This window comes from Callithrix jacchus, chromosome 1 (genome assembly GCF_049354715.1).
Source record: "Callithrix jacchus isolate 240 chromosome 1, calJac240_pri, whole genome shotgun sequence".
NCBI lineage: Eukaryota > Metazoa > Chordata > Mammalia > Primates > Cebidae > Callithrix > Callithrix jacchus.
Window position 1 is genome coordinate 73735632 of NC_133502.1, and position 23889 is coordinate 73759520.

The 23889-nt window shown below is 43.9% G+C and overlaps 1 long non-coding RNA gene across 1 annotated transcript; it reads left to right on the forward strand.

The window, feature by feature from the left end:
* The first annotated feature begins 1984 nt into the window (after positions 1 to 1984).
* Positions 1985 to 14157, forward strand: LOC103791877 (uncharacterized). The gene is made up of 3 exons (XR_013525989.1): positions 1985 to 7150; positions 12352 to 12436; positions 13869 to 14157. It is a non-coding gene; the product is annotated as an uncharacterized LOC103791877 (long non-coding RNA).
* The last annotated feature ends 9732 nt before the right edge of the window (positions 14158 to 23889 follow it).

Genomic DNA, 23889 nt, shown 5'->3' on the forward strand with positions numbered 1-23889 from the left:
TATAGCACCAGGGCTGGTTGGGTGTGCATGTTCAGCTTTCTGCTGGTTCTGCTGACAGCCTTCTAGCAAAAACGAACTGTTTAATAACACTGTGTCTTTGCAGATAAAGTGAGGTGGAAGTTCAGTTTCCCTATGGGCCTCATTGACACCTTTCCCCAAAAGTTGGGACATTGGCTCATGTTACCTCATTGTCTCTGAGTGGGGAGGTGTAGCTCAGCTCCCCATTTGTAGCAGACACTCCTAACTGTTGAGTATCTGCTACCCTGACTAATACACCACTGGACCCAGAAACCAGGCAGAGGGTAAGTGGAGGGCTGACTCACACCACTTTGTTGAAATGCAATGTGGCAACTAGCCTCCCTTCCCACCACTTCATTTCGCCTCACTGATGCTGAGTGAGGGCAGATGTTGGGTTCCCCATCTAGCCCCACTGATACCAAGGTGGGGGGAAAATGGTGTGCTAGCCACGTGCTACACAGACTGCTTTATTTTTCTAGTTGATGTTGGAGGGTACTCAGCTTGCTGGACTAGCTGACACCTGCCACTTGGACTCTGCCTTGGTGAGAGAGTTAGAGGACCACCTGCCACGGCCTGGAGGCAGATGTAAGATCAGCTCCTGCTCCATCCTGCCGATGCTACCCAGTTAGGAGAATCGAAGCACCACTACCACAACCTGGCTCTGCCAAGCAGGAGATGGAAATAGGTGGTTATTCCCATTTTCCTGGTGCCCCTTGGACACTCCTGAGCAGGGAAACCAAAGAGAGAGAAAGTGAAGAGAGACTTCATGTTGCTATAAGATACAGATGGTGTGGTGTGGAGTGGAAGATCAGCTCTCAGCTTGGTCTAGTGTAATCACAGTGTAGCAGGGGCAGAGAGTAGGATGTGTACTTTTCTGTTGCTGTTTGGCCAGTATGGTCAAAATTACAAGTATTTGGTGCTGGATGTTGTAAAAAATACTTTCTATTGTAAAGCCACTCTTTTCCTTGTCCTTTAACCAGGAGGAACATAATCCTAGGACCATTGTTTTTGCCTTTTCATCAAGTGTAGCCAAATATATAATTCTCATTTTGAATTCCTTTATTTCAGGTATTTGAGTATAACTCTATTGTCTTCTTATTCTCCATGCTATTGTTGAAAGATTGATGACAGATTCTGAATTTATTTTTTTGGAAGTGATTGACCCCTCTCATCAAACACTTTTGGAGTTTTTCTATGTCTGTGATATTGTTAAATAGACCTATGTTTCTAGAATGGATTTTTCCTTATGCATCTTTTCTTTGGTACATGGTTAGACCTTTCAACTTGAGAGCTTTCCTTTTTCTTTAAGTCAGTGAAATTTCATTCTTTTTTTCTTTAAATAATTATTCCTCTCTAATGTGCATAGTAGCATGTATAATTTACATACTAAATTTAATATTACATAAATATTGTATAGTGTATGAAAAGAATATGAACACTGGAATCTATCACGTGTTACTTTCCATTTACATTTCCTGTATTTTTGTTATTTCATGATGCCTTTTAAAAGGAGTTCTTCACCTAATGTTTCGACTTATACATCCTTCTCTAGCTACATTTATTCAACAATTAATTTTATACATGGACATTTTGTACTCATACTTTTCAAGCCTGGCATTTTCACCTGGTTCTTCTTTAGAAATACTTCTGCCCCTTTGTCATGTCATCAATATCCTCTCTTCCCTCTTCAAGAATATTTGTTATATTTAAGTTCTCTATCTTAGTCCATTAGTTCCTCTTCACATAATGCAAATTATCCAACGTATTATCTTTTTAAAAATTGTATTTACTTATTTATTTTTTAAGAGGCAGGGTCTCACTCTGTTGCCCAGGCTGGCACGCAGTGCTGCAATCACAGCTCACTGCAGTCCCAAATCCCATGGCTCAAGCAATTCTTCTGCCCCAGCCTCCCATGTTGTCACCACAGGCATGCACCACAATACCCAGCTAATTTTTATACTTTTTTTGTAGACACTGGTCTCACTTTGTTGCCCAGATTGGCCTCAAACTCCTGACCGCTAGTGGTCCTCTCATCTCAGTCTCCCGGGGTGCTGGGATTACAGGTGTGAGCCATCACTTCTGGTATGTATTATCTTTTGTAATATTGGTTATTCTCCTCAGTTGTCTCACCTCCCTTACCTTGTGAGCTCAAACTTTAACAAGCCAACTACCCTGACAAATAATATTTGTCTAGAAGAATGACCTGAATGGGCTGGAGCCTGGGGTCTGGCTGTTGCCCATTCTGGTGATTTTAGAAAGGGACTGATATGCTCCTGGGTGGAAAGTGGAAAGGCCCTGGTGTTCAGGTCTGGACTTAAGTTTTATGTAACCCCACCCATCTAGAAAACCTGCTTCTACTCCTGCCCTTGGATCTGCTTCATCAGGTGGTTTTGCTTCTATTTTGATTGTGACCTTATAACTCTTGGAATATACCAGGTGAAATGGGGAGGTCACGCATAGAACTCTGCTCCTGCTTTAGTGATACCTTCTCCTCTCCAGGAGTGTGCACCTGGAGCTATTGTTTTATGATTCACGGCATGAACAAGCCAAGATTTGATTCATTCTGGACAATGAGGCCCAGATTATCCTCTGACCCTAGGGTCTGGTTCCCTGCCATGGATGTTCTGTCCTCATACACCATGCCCTGAACGCCTGTGTGTCCAAAATACACTTTAAGAAATTGAAGCAAAAATGATGACATAATAGGCTTTGTTGATCTGGACTGTGTGACTCATGACTGGCCACACTGATGAACTCTGCTATAGTTTGACAATGGTCATTGCTCTCAAAAATACCTCCCTAAGGGCCGCTCTCTGAAAACAGACAGGACAAGGGAAGCCAGTGTTCCTGAGTCCTGGTTATGAACCTCTTATCCAGTCAACCCAGAGTTGTCCCACCAGGCACAATGCTATGCTAGCTCTGGTAATAACACTGTAAGGATTGGCATGTGAGGACGACACATAGGAAAGAAGCAGCATTGTTCTATCACCACTCCTGTATACCAACACTTTCCCTCATCTTCTGGAATGCTTTTGATTTTTTCGTCTCTGAAGGACAAAGAATCTCTCTCAGATCAGGGCAGAAGCACACTGGCGACAAGTGAAGCCTTTCCTGCTTGCTTTGCTTTATCATGTGGCAGCTGCTTGCTTCCTCCAGCTCATGCCACAGATGCCAGAAAGCAGCAGATGGCATCTTCAGGCCACTCAAAGCCATGCTCAGGGAATGATATAGTTTGGCTGTGTCCCCCCTCAAATCTCAACTTGAATTGTATCTTCCAGAATTCCCACGTGTTGTGGGAGGGACTCAGGGGAGGTAATTGAATCATGGGGGCCGGTCTTTCCCATGTTATTCTTGAAACAGTGACTAAGTCTCAAGAGATCTGATGGGTTTATCAGGGGTTTCCACTTTTGCTCCTTCCTCATTTTCTTTTGCCACTGCCATGTAAGAAGTGCCTTTCACCTCCTGCCATGATTCCAGCCATATGGAACTGCAAGTCCAATTAAACCTCTTTCTCTTCCCAATCTCGGATATGTCTTTATCAGCTGCATGAAAATGAACTAATACAGAGAGCCTGAGCATGCTTTTGTGAATGGGGCCAATGTCTTCACCAGCTCTCACTGCCAGGAGGCAGTTTGATCTTTGGAAAATGTGGTAAGGTATTCAGCTCATCCATATTAATCCAAATTTGAACTATGAAATCTATAACAGGGAAATGTGTACATTCATTTATTCATTCAACAAAAATTTGATAAGCACGGGCACTTTGTTTGACCCTGGGAAACAGTAGTGAACTAAAGAAAATCAGGTTTACTTTCTAGTAGGAGGAGACTGATAGCAACATCACAGACCCTTGATTAAGATGACTAGTTTAAATAGTGATAAATGCAAAGGAGAAAATAAAAGTAGATCATGTGATTGAGGGAGATGCAGGGCTAGGGGTTGGTCCTGTCTACAAGAAGGCAGGACAGGAGAGCCTCTTTTAGGAAGTTATATATTCTCTGACCTTTGTAAGATAAAGAAGGACAGATCACAAAAAAAGCTGGAGGGAAACCTTCCTGGCAGAGGAAACAGTGAGCACGAAATTCCCGAGTTGTGATCAGTGTCAGTCTGTTTGACCAACAGAAAGGGATCAGTGTGTTTGGAACCAGGTGAGCAAAGGGGTAAGAGGTGATATCCATGAAGTGAGCAGCTACAAATTGTGCAAGAAAAGAAGTCCATTCTTTTTTCCTAAGTGCAATAAACATTCACTGGAGAGATTTAACCATGTTTTTGCTCTGATTTGCTTTTAATATATCCCTGGGTCATACACAGATTGTAGGGTAAAGAATGAAAGACAGGTGACCAGTTAGGAGGTTACTGCTGTGTGGTAGACAAGAGATGATGTTGGTTGGGATTCTGGTGGTGACAATGGAGATGGAACAAAATAGAGTTAGGATATATTTTGGAGTTATGGTTGACAAGCCTTTCCATAGACTATGAACTGGGTGTCTCCAGGGTTTGGGGATGAGTTAATTGAATGATGTTACAATTTTTTGAGATAGTAAAGGCCAGGCAGGGAAGGAACAGGTTTGAAACTTGACTGAAACTGGATGTTTAGTAGAGAACTGCCATCAGTACCAGCAGCAATATGGGATGTGGAATGGCTCTGGGGTGAAATTGACCAGAGGAAAGTGGAGAAAGTGGATCTTGAGCTCTTGCAATAGAAATGATGTGAGGGTGAATGTCGGGCGTGGGTGGGTGGGAATGGTGGCTGGAAGTAAAAAGAGAAAACGATGGAGTTCAAAGATACTTTAAGATGTCAACTTTCAGGATAATGTTGTATTGGTTAAGGGGATGTAGGGAGAGGGGAGTATTTTGGCTTGTGAAACTCAACAAGTGGAAGGGTAATCACTGAGACAGAAAAACTGGAAGAGGACCAAGTTTGGGAAAAACTATACTAAGTTTAACTTTAGACAAGTTGAATTAAAAGTAAATATCCTCTGGATCTTTTGTGAATTATACATTACCATGGTACTAAGTCCCAACTTACGGGTAAAGTCTTATTTCTGCAAAGTTAAAAATTTCTCTTTCTTTTTTACACAATAGCATTTAGTACTTTTTCTAATTATAGAAGTAATACATATTTATTGTAAAACATTTTAAAAATACAAAAAAACCTAAAAATCTGACTACTCAAAAATAATGAACAGTAATATTTGATGTCTTACAAACCCTAGTGCTCATTATTTTTAATTTTTATAACACTTACATCTTGTTTTTAGAACTTAATATTTGGTGTCTACTTTCCAGCATCATTAAACATTCCCCCAGAAGTGGTTGTTTAATGGGGTTACCATCATCCTTAATGCTTAGGAAGCAGAAAAGCAGAGTTGATTACCTCCTTCCAGAGCTCCTCCAGGCTTTGCCTGATCCCATGCACGTTTTAAGAGATGTGGTGACATTTCCTGCTTGGGAAGAAGGTCCATGACCAAAGTTACAATTCGAGGAAACCGACAGCCTGAAACATATTCTTGGGAGTAACCTAAGGCCTGTAGGAGAGTGGGTGACGATCATCGCCCATCCATGACTCCACTCTGATGTAGCTTTCTCTCTCTGCTCATCCTTCCTGCTTCACTTGTATTTCCTCAATAAACATTTGCAGCCTTAAAAATGAATGAAAAAAAAAAGAGAGTAGAAATTGGCGTTGCCCAGAAAGAGCCTGTTTTCTCAGCACTGTAGTCCAATCATTCCTCATTATATAGCAGAGTTGATTTTTCACATTCTTCCTACCTACCTGTGGATGGAGAGCTCTCCTTGAGTTCTAGGTGATGTAGATAAGCATGCAAGGAGGAAAAGGGAAGCTTCCCTTGAGAGAACAGCGGAAGGAGAAGATGGAGAGCACAGAAGTGACTCATCCTCCAACACATTCCACACACTACCTGGTCCCTTCGCTCTGGGAGATGTGCCAGTGGGCTCTCTGCTGTGGGAAGTCATCCATCTTTCCTGCACAGAAGGAAGGGAAATTGGCATTTTGCTGCTGCTGTAAATATATCCTTTGCTTTACACAACATAAGAAAAAAGGCACGGTAAGGAAGATGGGTAAAGTTTTGTAATTTAATATGATGAATTTTTGTGATTAATAATACACTATATTTGTTGTTAATAGATTTGATCAGGAAAACAGAACTGCTTGGAGTCCTATGGAATTAGAGTTTGGTTTCTTCTTTTCTTTCCTTTTTTGTTCTTTGTTGAGAATTGGACCTTGAACAATTGTAGGAGAAGCTAGGGGAACAATGGTCTGAGAGGGTCTGGTTGAAGGCTCAGACACAGCAGATAATTGTTCTCAGACAATAAGAGCACAGCAGAGTCGTGGGGAAGAGTTGCTCTGGTGCTGGAGTTCAAACTGACGTCACTGTCGCACCATTTGCAAAATGGAGAGCAAGAAGCCCTAGAGAGGGAGAAACTCGGGGGCTCCTAAGAACAAACTGGGACCCACAAGGGCAAAGTGGACACCCACACTTCTCTCTTACTGCATCTGACCCACAGACCTGCAGAAGAAACTGGAGTGTTTGGCCAAGGGCTAGTCTACTAACTTGGCCCAGGACCCAGAGAAACTCAGGGAGTCAGGCAGGTACTGGAGGAGCCTAGAGCCTACACAGTTGCTGCCCTGCACCATGAGATGAGCTACTGGACCAGCAACCAGCCTTCAGAAGCACAGGGCGGTGGCCTCTGTTCCTTAATTAGTAAGACATGTCTCACAGGGCTGTTGGGAGCTTGAATAAAATAAGTGCTTACAACTTTGTGATGCCTGGAAAGTAGATAATGCTTAATAAATATGTGTTACTTACAGTTATTTAATTTGGGGCAATGGGGAGTGTTGAGTGTTCATGAGAAAAGAGAAGCTGAGATTATGGCTGTTTATAGTGATTTTGCTTCATTACATAGAATTCATTAATATTTGCTGTATAATTTGTTTAATATTCTTGAAATCAAGAAGAAATAGATCACAGGTTGAAAGGATGGCCATGTGCTACAAATGAAAACTACAAAACAGTCAACTCTCAGACCTTCCCGTGAGGTTGGTCAATGTCGAGGATGAGAAGGAATGGCTTGGCATCCAGACCAACAACCGAAGTCAGCAAGAGTTGGAAAAGTAAGTCTAATTTCAGGTTTCTTAAGAAAATGTCTCTTTATTTAAAAGGGTGTTAGAAATGGAATTAGGGATTCTATGATTTGTCAGCAGGCATATGATGTCCTTTGACATTTTCTAATACGCAAGTCACGTGAATGAATCTTTTTGAAAATACTACTGGAATGAAAAATGGAGTCAAGAGCTTAATGAAAATAACAAACTCGGCAATGGTAGAGAGTTCGTATGAAGGGTTGGGGTAGGTGTGGACTGGTGGTGATTTATTTCACATAGAGAGAACTAAATCCAAATCATAGATACTAAGATTCTGTTTGAAGATTTACCAGGCAGTCCACAAATTCAGTTTTGCAATAAACCTGTGCAGTTGGTTTATCCTCATTTCACAGGTCAGGGGAAACTGAAGCATAGAGTGGCGAAGCAACTTGACAAGGTCCCACATTAGTCCTTAGTGAGGATGATGCAGACACAGCCACTGGAGGTCATTTTCCTGCCCCCAAAAAATGTCAGTGTCATGCAGGCAGACAGTATAAAAGGGTCTAATGCAAGTCACCCAAGTTTAGATATTAGGGATGGGGAGGATGAGATAGGCTCAGAAATGATCTGATGGACTCACATTTGACTAAAAAAAGATGATAGAGATTGTATAAATTTTAGTAAACAGAAATAGTTTACAGTAGATTATTTATAAAAGTGACTAAGAAAAAGAAAACTTGAGAAAACACCCAGACACACCCACATGTAGTATGCTGAATTACATCCCACCCAGATTTCCTTTTCTGGGTTGCCAAAATATTGTTTATAGAAAAATGCACATAGTCATTGAATGCCTAAAAAGATGAGGATCCATTTTTAAATTTCAACAACTGGAAATTAAGGAAACATAATATAGCGTGGGTGGGATATAATTCGGAACATTTTTGGAAAAGCATTCTTCAATAGCTGTCAGAGTTAAGAATGCATACAGCTTTAATTCTGTAGATTTGATGATATAAGATATATTTGAAATGTATTTGACTTGGGCAAATCCCTCTACCCCTAAAATCATATATTTAAGTGTGAGGATATACTTTGCATCATCGTTTGAAAATTACAATTAGAGAAACAATATAAATGTTCATCTCTTAAGAGGCTGATAAATATATTTTTATATCCATAAAAATAAAATATTAAGCCACATTTTAAAAAAAGGTATAGATCTATATGTACTCATTTGGAAAATACTTAAGATATATTATCAATTAAATTAGAAAGCTGGATAGTGTGGATTATATATGAGCATGTACTTATTTAAAAGCCATTTTTCTGGGGTGAGACGATATCTCATTGTAGTTTTGATTTGCATTTCTCTGAGAATTAGTGATGTTGAATATTTTTTCTTGTATCTATTGACCAGTTGTATGTCTGTTCAGATCTTTCATCCATCTTTAAGTTGGGTTACTTGTTTTTTTCCTATGAGCTCTTTAAGCTCCTTATATACACTGGGTATTAATCCCTTGTCAGAGGGGTAGTTTGCAGACATTTTCTTTCACGCTGTGCATTGTCTCTTCACTCTGTTGATTGTGTCCTTTTCTGTGCAAAAGCATTTTAACTTGACGTGATCCCATTTGTCCATTTTTAATTTGGTTGCCTGTGCTTTTGAGGTCTTACTCAAGAAATCTTTGCCCAGACCAATGTTCTGGAGTGTTTCCTCAATGTTTTGTTCTAGTAGCTTCATAGTTTCAGGTCTTAGATGTAAGTCTTGAATCCATTTTGATTTGATTTTTGAATACAGTAAGAGATAGGGGTCTATCTGCATATTCTTCTGCATACAGATATCCAGTTTTCCTTTATCTTTGCCTTATCAGCTCTAAGCATAATTCTTTTCTCAGCTAATCAGCTCTCAGTTTACGTTCTGTTGGGAAGGAAGAGAGTCAGACAGTCGTGGCTGGGAGTCAGAAGGGTCCTATAGCGGGGGAGCTGAGGGCGCCGTGGAGAACAGAAGGGCTAAATTCCCTCTCCCGGGGCTATCCATGGAAAGGGGAGGAGGTGAGCTGCCTTCTGGGGCTCCAGCCTGCTGTGAGCCTGCCCTCCTGACTGCTGGGGTGGTGGGCCCACTTCATTCCTCTTCCCTCTTTCCACCTCCTGCAAGGGCTTGTAACCACGTCCTGTAGGTGACTCCAAGATTACAGGACTCTGCTGCTTGTTTGTTTTGTAATCTTGTGTGCTAAGGTATTTATTCTCATATTCATCATTGCTGGGTGATGATTTTTCTTGCTCTGTTTCCTATTCCCCCAGCACATTCCTTCCTTATCATTATACCTGCATGGTCTCAGTCTGGCCAATCCCATCCCACACCCCTTCATTCTGTGGATGGTGGCCCCCTAGGCTGGTGGCTGCATGGCTGTCCTGGGTCTGATACCACTGTTCATCCTGTGTTGGCTGAGTTAGCCTTTTTTGGTTCTAACAAAACATTGAGAAACACTCCAGTCAGAATCTTTTCTGCAAACACACCAAGACTTCTGTCCTCCCATATTGTGTGGCCAAAATGGGTCATGTGGAAAGAATGTATTGGAGTAAAGCAAGTGAATTCTGACCACACTCTCATGCAGTACTAGGAGGGCGATTGTGTGGTCTGGGGAAATGCAGAGGCATTTGCTATTAGTCAAGAGCACTAACTGCTGAAGGACTCCCGAGGTCCAGTGGTGATTGCTCCCTCCCCTGAAACTCTGGCCCACCATCTTTCACACCTGCAATCTGAGGACATGTGAGGAGCAAAAGGCAGGAGGCTCTGTGTGGAGGCTCTGGATGGAATGGTCCTCCAGGTGGCCAGCATTGCAATCATGCATATACTAGCCTGAAGAAGAAGCAGGGAGGGTGGCCCCAGCTTTGCGTCTAGGAGAAGGGACACAAATTGATCTGATGCGTCCAGGAGAATTGATCTGATGAATAGTGCCTTGTCCTATGTAGATTCAGAAGATGTACGTTAATTCTGGTTCAGTCCCTGTATTTGGGCTGTGTCACCTCGCCAGGCCTTATTTCCTGGGCTTCCAAAAGCGGACTGGAGGATCCTTCCTGATTCCTCTGTCTGTAGGTGCTCATTCCTGCGTGGCAGAGTTGCTCTTCAAAAGTCACAGACCAGGTTCCCTAATCCAGCACAGCCTCAGAATCACAGCAGTCTGAACATGCTGCCATAGGCAAGGAGCATCTGAAAGAAGCACAGCTACCTGTCCCTGATAGTAAAGAAAGTCAGGGCTGGGTGCGGTGGCTCACACCTGTAATCCCAGCACTTTGGGAGGCTGAGGAGGGTGGATCACTTGAGGTCAGGAGCTCGAGACCAGCCTGGCCAACCTGGTCTCTACCAAAAATACAAAAATTAGCTAGGCATGGTGGTGGGGGTCTGTAATCCCAGCTATTCAGGAGGGTGAAACACAAGAACAGCTTGAACCCACGAGGTGGAGTTTGCAGTAAACTGAGATCCTGCTACTGAACTCCAGCCTGGGTGAGAGAGCAAGACTCCGTCTCAACAATAAACAAAAACAAAAGAATAAAAAAACTCAGAAGCGTCTGGAAAGGGCTGTGTTCGGTCAGCTGCCCAGCTAGCTGCACAGCACCCTGAGGATGCACTTGCCACTCCACAGCCTCAAGGTGACCAGCATGGTGTCTGAAGAATTTTTGCACAGAAAAAGTGAATGACATAAATAAGGACACCTGCCCTTTCACTACTCTCATCCCATTAAAAATTGGGAAGCGTTTGCAGTTCATATCTAGTCATGGGAGAGTAATGTCCTCCGTTCACCAGCACCAAAAGTAGCAGGCACTTTCCAGTGTAGAAATGAGTCCTTTGTTGTGGGTGGTATACATTTACACTAATTGCTTTCTTTTTCTAAAAGTAATATATTTTTATTGCAGCTATGTTTTAATAAATACATACAGGAAAGAAAGAGAAAATAACAATATAATCCAACCCTCCTAGTTTTTCTATGCATATATATCAGTGATTGCTTTTGGCCAGGATAGATTTTCTTTTATATTTTGAAATACAAAGCTAACATATGGCTGTGGAAATAGTGTAAATGACACAGGAATATAAGGAAGCATTAATGAATATAAATACACTCTATTTCAAACTTGCTAAGGGTACCAAAGTCAACAGGTTGGTGTGAATTTTCCACAGATCTCCTCTTCTTATCCCAAAGAAAGGTATGTGTCGCATGTAGATTCACACAGAGAGATTAGAGATGCCTGCTTTTTATTTTTTCACAGAATAAAGCCTTTTGATAGACATTGTTCTACAATTTTTTTCCCATTAAAAAAATATTGCTAGCCAGGCGAAGTGGCTCACACCTGTAATCCCAGCACTTTGGGAGGCCGAGGCAGGTAGATCACGAGGTCAAGAGATCGAGACCATCCTGGTCAACATGGTGAAACCCCGTCTCTACTAAAAATACAAAAAAAATTAGCTGGGCATGAAATATTTATTTTTTTTTTCTGTTTTCTTTCTTTCTTTTTGAGGCAGAGGTTTGCCCTTGTTGCCCAGGCTGGAGCGCAATGGTGTCAGCTCACTGCAACCTCTGTCTCCCAGGTTCAAGCAGTTCTCCTGCCTCAGACCCCCAAGTAGGTGGGATTACAGACATCCGCCACCATGCCCAGCTAATATTTGTATTTTTAGTAAAGACAGGGTTTCACCATGTTGGACAGGCTGGTCTCGAACTCTTGACCTCGTGATCCACCCGCCTCGGCCTCCCAAAGTGCTGGGATTATAGGCGTGAGCCACCGTGCCTGGCCTGGGGAAATATTTCTAATTCAATCTATATAAGCCTTCTTTACTTTAAAAAAAAAAAACTAATTATGCAATGTTTTATTTTATGCATGACATAGATTGGGCATGTCAAATTCACTCAGCTGTCTTCCGGTGGGGGGATGCTTAGTTGCTGCCAGGGTCTTGCTATCAAGAGCCTTAATGCAATGGTCATTCTTATTTATTTATTCTGAATAGCCACTTGTATTTCTGTAGCAGAACTTTCTAGAGGTACAACTGCTAGGTCTTCTATTAAATTCTGTCTAATTCCTGAAAAGTTATAATAATTGACTCTCCCATAACAGTGTGAGACCTGTTTTCCCACACTCCCACCAACCATAGGTTGTTACAATGTCGAACATTTTTTCTGCACGGATTAACAAAAATGACGTGTGGTTGTTATTTTATTTTGAATTTCCTTGCACAGCTTAATTGGTCATCAGCCTGTCTATTATCTGTGAATTTGCCTGTCACGCTCCTCTGGCTGCCTTTCCTTATTCATTTACAGGAGTGTAAGTATTAAGCCCACCAACTTTTTCCACTAAACGTGCAAGAATGTTTTTCAGTCTAGCCTTTGAATATAAATTTCATTATGTTTTGATGTACATAATTATTAAGTTGGAAACATTTTCAATGTATTTAAAATTACTTAAAATATTAAAATTTTAAATGCCAAAGATTGTCAATTATTTCCTACGTGGTTTACGGGTTTCCAATCATGTTTAGGAAGGCCCCCTCTGAAGGAAAAAACAAACTGTTTTTCTCTCTGCTGTCACACACCACTCAGCACTCACTTCTGACCTCAGCTATGGGGTGGGCGGGTTTCCCAAACACCAACCAATTTTCTAGCGGGCACCAGCTAGGTGTTCCATAATTCAGTTCTACATGACCTGCCTGGAGATAATGATGTCTCAGTCCTACAAGACTCCTCCCGCTTCAGATCCCAGCCTATACCTAATGACTGGCTATAAATCGGGGTTCCCACAATCACCCCCTCCTTGGGTTCCGTTGATTTGCTAGAGCAGCTCACAGAACTCAGGGAAACACTTTACCTACATTTACCCATTTATTGCAGAGGATATTAAAAAGGATACAGATGAAGAGATGCATGGGCAAGGCATGGAGGAGGGTGTGGAGCTTCCGTGCTCTCTCCAGGTGCCACCCCCAGGAATCTCTGTGTGTTCTGTTAACCACAAGCTCTCTGAACTCTGTCCTTTGGGATTTTTATGGAGGCTCCATTACATGGACATCATTCCTTAAGGGTGTTAAATCTTTTGGTTTCCCTGGGCCACATTGGAAGAGGAATTGTCTTAGGCCACACATAAAATACACTAACATTAATAATAGCTGATGAGCTAAAAAAAAAAAAAAAAAGTAAAAAAAATCTCATAGTGTTTTAAGAAAGTTTACAAATTTGTGCTGGGCTGCATTCAAAGCCATCCTGGGCCACGTGCGTCACTTTGGGTAAACAAGATTGAATTAAACCACGGGTCATGGGTGATAAACTCAACCTTCTCTCAGAGGTTGGGTGGGTCTGAAGGTACCAGTTCTCTAATGATGGCTTGGTCTTTCTCCTTTCTCATGACCAGCCTCATTCTGAAGCTATCTAGGGGTCCCCAGCCACCAGTGCTCTCATTAACACACCAAAGACATTCTTATCACTCTGGAGATTCCAAAGATTTTAGGAGCTGTGTGCCAGAAACCAGGGCAGAGACCAAATATATGTTTCCCATATAGATCACAATATCGCACACCCGCTACCGTGTATTTTAAAAAATGTGGATTGTCACTCCTAGCTCCCCTGCGTCGGTGATGTCTATGTGCAGCTAGCTGCACAGGGACAGCCGGGCTCCCAAGGGCAGGGCCCTGGGTGATTGTTCTCACTGTAGCCATCTTTCCCTCAATCAGGAGTGACCTCATTTCTTTTGAATTTTCTTTCCACAGGACCAAGTTCCTGGATGTGGCTGCTCTTCCACTGTTGAATTCTTCTAGGCTTTGCATAACTACAAAAATTCATGGAGCGAGTTCCTGTACTAAGACTGCTTGGAAAATTTATGGACTATTTTAGAAAAACATTCTGGCTTTTTTCTAAATAAGAAGAAAATACCAGAATGATTAATCCAGGTGAAGTCTCACATAATCTGTGAATGAACTCTTTCCCATTTCTCTTTTATTTGGTAGTAATGTGGACTTGTTGATAACATGAATTCAAGTCTGGATTCCTCTTGCATTCGGCCACAAATATTCTCTCCTAAATAAAAGGTTATGATGGAGTCAGAGCTCCTTTTCATTCCACGTAAAATGACAGAATTGGATTGGGTGACTCGAGGTTCCTTTCACATCAGCTCTCCCATCATGCCAGAATTATCCACCACTGCACAATCCCTTCACTCCTGGCCCTGATCCTAAATGCAAAGGGGATTTGTCAGGAAGGGCAGGTGTTTATAAGCGTTTTTCTTGTAAGATAACATGCACAGCTGTAGAAAACCTTCAGTATTCCCCACCATTTGGGGTTGGAAAAACTTTATCAATAGTTCAGATTTTTAAAATTAAAATACCCCATTAACCTGCTGTAATATGATCTACAGTAACACACTGCCCTTTGCTAGCCATGTGCAGAAAGCAGAAACTGGACCCCTTCCTGACACCTTACACTAAAATTAACTCCAGATGGATTAAGGACTTAAACATAAGACCTAACACCATAAAAACCCTAGAAGAAAATCTAGGCAAAACCATTCAGGACATAGGAGTAGGCAAGGACTTCATGACCAATTCACCAAAAGCATTGGCAACAAAAGCCAAAATAGACAAATGGGACCTAATCAAACTCCACAGCTTCTGCACGGCAAAAGAAACAGTCATTAGAGTGAACTGGCAACCAACAGAATGGGAAAAAATTTTTGTAGTTTACCCATCTGACAAAGGGCTGATATCCAGAATTTACAAAGAACTCAAACAGATTTACAAGAAAAAAACAAACGAGTCCATTCAAAAATGGGCAAAGGATATGAACAGACACTTTACGAAAGAAGACATACATGAGGCCAACAAACATATGAAAAAATGCTCATCATCACTGGTCATTAGAGAGATGCAATTCAAAGCTACATTGAGATACCATCTCATGCCAGTTAGAATGACAATCATTAAAAAATCTGGAGAAAACAGATGCTGGAGAGGATGTGGTGAAGCAGGAACACTGTTACACTGCTGGTGGGAGTGTAAATTACTTCAACCATTGTGGAAGACAGTGTGGCGATTCCTCAAGGACCTAGAAATAGAAATTCCATTTGACCCAGCAATCCCATTACTGGGTATATATCCAAAGGATTATAAATTGTTCTACTATAAGGACACGTGCACACGAATGTTCATTGCAGCACAGTTTACAATAGCAAAGACCTGGAACCAAATGCCCATCAATGATAGACTGGACCGGGAAAATGTGGCACATATACACCATGGAATATTATGCAGCCATCAAAAACAATGAGTTCGTGTCCTTTGTAGGGACATGGATGAACCTGGAAACCATCATTCTCAGCAAACTGACACAAGAACAGAAAATCAAACACTGCATGTTCTCACTCATAGGCGGGTGTTGAACAATGAGAACACATGGACACAGGGAGGGGAGCATCACACACTGGGGTCTGTTGGGGGGAAAGAGGGGAGGGACAGCGGGGGGTGGAGAGTTAGGCAGAAATAGCATGGGGAGAAATGCCAGATATAGATGAAGGGGAGGAAGGCAGCAAATCACACTGCCATGTGTGTACCTGTGCAACAATCTTGCATGTTTTTCACATGTACCCCAAAACCTAAAAATCAATAAAAAAATAAAAATAAATAAAAAAAGAAATTCTACAATGAGCAGGTAGCGGATTGGCTTGGTCAGAGCAGAGCACAACTCCATTCTGGCTGTGGACTTACAGGCTCTCAGAGAGCATGCTGTCAATCAACTTCAGCAGGACTGTTGACACCAGTCATGATTTATTGAACTTAGCATTCATTATGTCTTTTTTTCTTTATTCACTCTATTTTTGCCCCAATATTAAAATTGCATATATTTTATAATTGCATTTTTAAGAAATTTAAGGATGAAAGGAACAAATAATGAATGTGTAAATATAACATGCAAATGTAGCTATGTTCTGGTTAATATCTTACAGAAATAACACTGCTGAGGTATAATATAAGACTAATACCATAAATATGCCATAATCCAAGCCAAGGAAGCTCCTCTGGGCTCTTCCATCCTGATACTATAACATCACACTCCCATCCTGAACCAGTTCTGAAATATCTCCCAAATCGGTCCACATTTCCCATTTTCTATGCCGCCATTCTAGTTTCAGCAATTATTATTTTTCACCTGGACTACCCACTGGTCTTCTAACAAACTGGTCTCTTACTACATCTTTACAGTAAGAGATGCCTCTGTTGCATAAACTTTCCAATGGCTTTCCAACACACTGGAATAAAATCAAACTACAAAGACCCCACCAGCCAGCCCAGTTTCCTCTCCACACATCATATCTCCTAGCAGGGTTTGTCTGCTCCCGCCACGTTCACAGGCTTCCTTCAGTTACTGGGCTCTGCAAGATGGCGCCTCCCTCAGGGACGTTGCCCTCACCACAGGTTCTCCATGGCTTGCTTCTTCCCTTCACTCAGTCACTGCTTCAGAGGGGCCCTTCCTGATGATTCTACAGGAAGTGTCTCTGCTCTCTGCGCCTGCCTCACCGGCTGCCATGGTCCTATCCCAGAGCAGCACCTGGCCAGGGTGGTGGCCTGCACACACTGTGGAAGGAATGAATGGGGGACAGAGCCTATTTTATAGGGGTGTGGGGTCCAGCTAGGTCACATCTGGGCATCCAATGCCCTCCCTGGCATCAGTGAATACCACATGAGTGGTGGGGGAGGAGTTGTCAAGGTCATTCATAGCTCACCTCCGACTCTCCCTAGAACTCCAGAATCGCTTTTGTGTTCCTTTAAAGATATTTTAACACAGCAATTTTTCAGTCCCTCAAATGCCCCATCTTCCTTTTTTACTGCCTTTTTCCTCTCCTGAGAAATAATGCCATGGTCCACCCAGGCATGCGGGTCAGCCCCACCTCCCCCGTCATTCTTTTCCATCGGTCGCCAAGCCCAGTCTGTGTCACCCTCTGACATCTCACACATCAATCCCTCTTTCCATAACAGCAGGGCATCTTCATGACAGGTGTGGAACCCAAGCTACAGATCAGTTCCTAGCTCTGCCCATTCCCAGTTACCGGGTGGTGAGTAACAGATGGAACAACTGTCAGCCTCAGTTTCTTCCTCCTTACCGTGGGGAAAGGAGTCAATCTGTACTTAATGCAGAGGCTTTCTGAGAGGAATAGAAAAGATGTGGGTGTAAACATGTGGCTGGGACATGGGAGAACTCCATAGTGAGCAGCAGGTATCTGCCCACAGCAGGAGCACTTCCTCATGCCCGGGATGGCTTCCCTTCTTTCACCCCAGCCTCCTGCCCAGCCTAGTTGGAATGCAGAGGATGTTCCTAAACCACCCGTAGGTTGGCACGGTGCTTCTCCTAGGTGCTGCCTCCTCAATGAATTATTCTCAAATCCAGACAGCTGGGTTGGTGCCCTCGGCTCACAGGTCGCAGGCTCTGATGCACTCTGTCTCACCTGTGCAGTCCTCTCCCTACTTCACATCCCCTCCTCTATTCCTGTTTCTGCTTGGGCACCCTGTCCCTCCACTCCAGCCCTGTAGAGACAGAGCTGAGATGTCCTTACATTGGCCTCTCCAGGCCCCTTACCCTAGCCTCCCATGGCCCTGACCATAACCACCACATTTTGGTTCCTCCTACTGCATGGCCTGCTGCTGGGTGAGGATGGTAACAAGCCCCCAGTACTGCATTCCCCAGTCAATGCTGAAGGAAAGGCCATGGCTCGTTATCAAGGAAGGCGTTGTCTCTAGCACAGCCACGGTTACCCTAGGCAGCAAGACTTACCAGGGGCATGTAGAGAAAAAGCACTAAGATTTTTGCAAAACTGACTTCCGCTTTGTGTTAAAAGCCTTGTTATACCTATAAACAGTGAGATCAACATATTTATACATGGGAATAAGGTTCAGAAACACACACAAACGGGCCAATCACAGCATCATGGAACAATGTGTGCTTTGCAACTTGGTTCTTTTTTCAAGTTCAAAACCTGCAAAACTAAACAGTATCTATTTTGAGGGATATATATGCAAGTAATAAAAATTAGAAAAGCAGGGAGCCGCAGTGGCTCCGGCCAGTTGTCCTGGCACTTGAGGAGGCGAGGCTATGAGTTCAAGGCCAACCTGAGCAACATGAGAAGCTCTCATTCATTAACAAAAAAATAAAAAATAAAAATTAGAAAAGCAAGGAAGTGATAACAAAGTAAACATTTGAAAGATAAAACAGAAAGAGAGAAGAGGCCAAGGAATGTGGCAAGGTGGAGTCTGGCTGGACAGCAGGGGCTGAAGGCCGGATTGGGTGGATGGGGAGTGAACTCTACTCACGGTTCTGACACAGAAACTGGGAGGTGGGGATGCCAATGTGGCTGAGATCACATAGTTAGAAAGTGGCAGAGCTGGGATTCATGCTTAGGTTGTGTGACTCTACAGCTCGTCATGTTGTTCCTTGATGCCAGAAGCAGCAATCAAGACAACCATGCGTTAGAATGAGCTTGCCTGGGGTGGAGGGCAGCAGGAGGAGAGAAAGTAGCTGGGAGGCCAGGTGGGAGGGTGGCAGTGGCCAGGATGGAAATGGAGGAGGGGCTGGAAAGGCATGAAGGAGACCCAGGGAGTGCTGTCTGAGAAGCCCAGGTTGGGGGGTGAGGAGGGAAAGGATGTGCAGTTTTTAGTGTCAAATGGAGCAGACGTCTTAAGACTTCCACTATGCGCTGAATTGTGTCACTCCCAATGTGGCTGTATCTAGACAGGGTTTTAGGAGGTAATTAAGGCTAAATGAGGTTGTAAGAATGGATCATTGTCATGGGGTTAGTGTCCTTATAAGACATCTGAGAACTTTCTCTCCCTCTCTCTTTCACTATCCCCTCCCTTTTACCCCATTTCCCCACTTCACCACTTGAGGATAAGCAAGAAGACAGCTGTCTGTAAGCCAGAAAGAGAGCCCTCACCAGGACCCCACCATGCTAGTACCCTGATCTGGAACCTCCAGCCTCCAGAACTGTGAGAAAATAATGTCTGTCATGTAAGCCATGCAGTCTATGCTGTTCTGTTCCGGGAGCCCAGGCAGACAAATATGGCCTCGTTCCCGGAATGTTGGAAGTGTCACTGCGGCAAAGACGTACACAGCCTCTTATTTTGAACTCCCACTGTTCCAACATTCATTCAAGAAACATCTTTTGTGAATTGATGCCAGGCAAGTGGTATGGGAATAAAGGCACCCATCTTGTGATCCCAGACTGCCTCAGCTGAAGCTGTCTCTGCTGGCGGCTGCAGCTCTCCTCCCAGGGCCGCCACATTCACAAACACCCTCAGGGCAGTGTCCCAGAAACAGAGCTTCCCAACTGAGATATGTCCTACTTTTGAAGATGACTGCTATATTGCTCAGGGAGGGAGAATTTTCAATCCTTGCAAAGCAAGACAGAAACAAAAGGGGTACTTGGCCTTCTCAGCTGGTGTGCATGTGCAGTATTTGAGGGCGCTACCTTTAGACAGCAGGGTGAGTGTGCAGAGGGATCCTCATGTTGGAAGATTGGGGCAAAGGGGTGTGAGTCTGAGTTCCTTCTCAAACACCAGCCTCTCTCAGAGGCAGCAGCGGAGCTCCGCATATGCTGGTGTCCTCATTCTCACATTGTGTTCATGGATTTCTAAATTCCCTTGCTAATGGCAACAGAAAGGCTACCATCAAAAATTATGTCTCAGGGGTCTGAGATTTCAACCACACAAAGCCCAGTTTATTATAGGAACACAGGGCAGGCAAGGAGGGGGCCCCTGGGGAGCCATCTTCATGGGTCCTCATTTAAATGAAGGGAGTCATTCAGAGATTTGACTGTATTTGTTTCAATTAAAGCAGGAAGAGCAAGATACCTTTATTTCTGAATGGATGCAAGAAATTTCAAATATGGAAACACAACATCCTTCTACTTTTTGGATTCTGCTTTTAAAATGGAAAAATACTTGTTTTTCTTGAGAATTGGGCTTTCTGCTTTTAAGGAGGTAATATCAAAACGACATTTTATTTGCAAATAATAAGCTGTACTCTTGAGCTCGCTTTGCTAGTGCATTGCTCTTCTGTGTTCATCATAGCTGAAGTGTTGTGCCCTCCCACCTATTCTCAAATGTTTGCTAGTCTTTGTGCATGATATACAAAATAATGCACTTCTGCCATTACGAGCTGTGGGCACACTTCTAAATGGCGAAATAATTGAGTTATCATCAAGATATTTTTCAGTAAAAATATCGTTTTACTTTTCTAAACTTTTAAAAGTCGTCAACATGTTCATTCATACAGATAATCAAAAGATAGCTGTAGTATCTCTTGATTAACTCCAGTGTTCAGCTATCCAGAGCATTCCACGAAGGCAGTTTGTAATTAATGAGCAGGACATGGTTTATCAGTGTGCCTGAGAAAAGCCATTGTATCTGGACGTCCTCAGCCCTTTCCCCTCCAAACAGGATGTGTGGTGAGCGCTCCTTCGGGTGGTGCAGATGGCCGTCTGTTCATCCCCTCCAGCTCTTGCTTTGGGCCATGCTGAGTGCTTCACCCCTGGCTGAGTGACATCAGGTCCAGCTGGAAGTGGGGCACGGAGATGCCTTCCTCACTGGAGCGTGGTGGTGTCTGTTTGCTCACTCGCAAGGCCAGCCTGGCCTTTTCCTTAGAGGTCTCTGGGGGCCAGGGGAGACCATAGCTCTTTGAATTTCTCTTATTAACTCTTCCTTGACTGATTCCAACTCAAAGACTTGTGTATGTAGTGTGCGTGCATGTGTGCATATGCAAACATACTATATCACACACACCACGCACCCACACTACCCATGCATATCCACACATACAACATTCTCACACACACATATGCACACACACACCACACACTACCACACACATATATGCGTGAATATGCACACACACCCCACTATGCACTTCATACACACACTACACAATGCTACGCACACCTATAGACACACAATACACACACACCACATCTACCACACATGCATACCACACACATGCACACATGCTGCACTACACACACCACACATATATATGCACAAGCATGCACACACACCACACTACACACATCATACACATACTACACAATACTACGTGCACCTATACACACACATGCGCTTGTGTTACACACACACATTGTACACACCCCCCACACACATGCCCTTTCTTCCCTTTTCTGGGCTGCTTCCCTGATTCTCACCATCAAAGAAATTCCTGCAGCAAAGCCTGGAAGGCTCCTCCCAGGGAGCACCCACTTCCTGCAGGAGAGGGACGGTGGGAGCACGCCAGTCTCCTCCCCAGCCCTATACACAGCCATGCATCCTCTCAACACAGTTGTGAGTATCCTTGATGTGCCAAGCACTCTTCCGGGTCCTTCCGGGAGGTGGGTGGGGGAACTGATGAAAAAAATGTGCATCACCCTGGAGCCATGGAGCTTGAGGATTTGGGTGGGAGGCAGGAATAAGAAATGAACACATCCATGAACATGACAACCAGGAATTACAGGAGGGAAAGAGCAGCCAGGAGGCTTCAGAAGGAGGCCCTGGAGCCAAGAACTGATGCCAAAGTCTGTACAGGAAGAACAGAGGAGCAGCCAGGGAGGCCCTGGGGCACAGCCAGAGTGTCCAGAGCCCAGCAGCAGGGGAGGGCAGTTCATGCAGTGAGAGGAAGACTCTCGAGGTTTCGTCTGGGCCGTATTCCTTCCTCTAGTGTGATGGGTTGTGCAGGGGCTGTGGAGCGAGCTGGAAGCTCTGCACGCATGGAAGATGAATGCTCACAGAGCCCCAGATAGAGGCCAAAATGCCCATGGTGGGTGAGGAAGAAGCTTTGAAGGGGGAGCCCGAGAGGAGCTGATGCAAGGCTGGCACAGGAACCAGCTCAGCTGGATAAAGAAAAATGGAGAGATTGAGCTTAAGGTCCTTTTTCTAACTTTCCGTGTGGGAATAACATTAGATTGACAGAAGACTTACATGAGTAGAGTTTCCATACACACTTTCATGTCAAGATCTTGTATCAACAGTGCCTATTGGTCAAATCTGAGGAATCATCACGGGTAAAATACGATTAGCCAAAGGGCAGACTTTGTTTGGGTTTCCCTGTCTGTCTGCTCACTTGCTCCCTTTTTGTTTCAGGACCCAGACTCGGAGCCTGCATTGCAATAAGCTGTCAGGACTCCCGTCTCTCCTCCTGCCTGTGACAGCTCCTAGGTCTTCCTTTGTCTTTTCTAACCTTGACACTTTTGACGAGTACTGGCCAGCTTTCTCGCAGGATTTTCCTCCAGCTGAGTTGGCTTGAGGTTTTCTCTGATTGGATCATAGTTACTGATTTTTGGAAGAATAGCACAGAGGTGAAGTGTTCCACATATTATTCCACATTAAAGCAGGCATGACACTGAGTGGGAGGCTGACCTCCACCTTTTGGTCTGGGTGGCATCTGTCAGGTTTTTCCACTGTCTAGTGACTATTTCTTTTTGTATGTTTCTGAAAGTCCTGCCCACATTCAAGGGGAGAGAAATGAAACTACACTTCCTGGTGTAATGTGTGAGGTACATGGAAACCACATGCTCACATCATGCTTTTAATCATTATTATTGAACGAGTTAAGAGGCTTCCTTTTCCCTCTGTGGGAAGGTGACATTTTCACCGGTAACACCTTGGCAGTCTCAGTGAAGATGCCCGTACCATCTGGGTGAGGAGCTTCTGATTAGTACCAGGGATGCTTGCTTTACAGAGACCAGAGGAGACTCCAGTTAGGGAGAGCAGCTCGCTACACTCAGGGGCTGCCCCTCTGTCTCCCACTGTCTAAAATCACCAGAAGGGAACAAAAACCTTATTAACTTGTAGAGAGAAAGACAGCAGGGATGGCAAGCGTAAAGCATCACAACACATTTTGTAAGTGCCTTTTCTGAGTAGATCCTGATCAGGAATGTCCCCTCTCCTACCACCCACTGGAAGGTGCAAGCAGAAGGAGGTGAACAAAGCCCTGGGCTCATTGCAGGGCCCCTGCAGTGTCTGCCTGGAGGATCTTAGGCACCACAGTTCCCTCTTCCCCTCTGTGTGGCCTGCGCCACATGCCACAGAGTGGGAAGGTCTCTGCAGTGGACCCTCCAGAAGACATCATAGCTACCTGCCAGGTGTTCACCTCTCCACGACTACCTCTGTCCAGCCTGGATGCAGAAACTAATCTCAAAGAGGACTTTTTTTTTTTTTTAAAAGATTTCCTTCCTCAGGCTGGACACAGTCTGCATAGGAGGTGGTAACTGACTAGGGATGCCGTGACAAAGTAGCACACACTAGGTGGCTTAGGAAACAGGAATGGAGTGTCTGTCTTATGGTTCTGCAGGCCTGAAATCCAAGATCCAGGTGCTGGCAGGGCCACGCTCCCTCTGAAGGCCCCAGGCCTCTCTCTGCCCAAGGCTTCTCTCCTACCTTCTGTCAGTTCCTTGGCTTGTGGCAGCATCCTCACATGGCATTCTCCATGTGTACAAATGTATCTATTTGTACACTTAGATTTCCCTTTTTCATGAAGATACAGATCACACTGGATGAAGGCCCACCCTAGCAATCCTATCTGAAATAATTACCTTTGTAACAGCCCTATCTCCAAATCTAGTCCCACACTCTGAGGAACTCGGGGCTTAGGACTCCAACATATGAATTTTGGAGGGAACATAATTCAACCTATAACTAGGTGGGACATTTACATGCTGAAGGAGCAGACGGTGCCACTAGGCTGGGAATGGTAGACCCAGAGAGG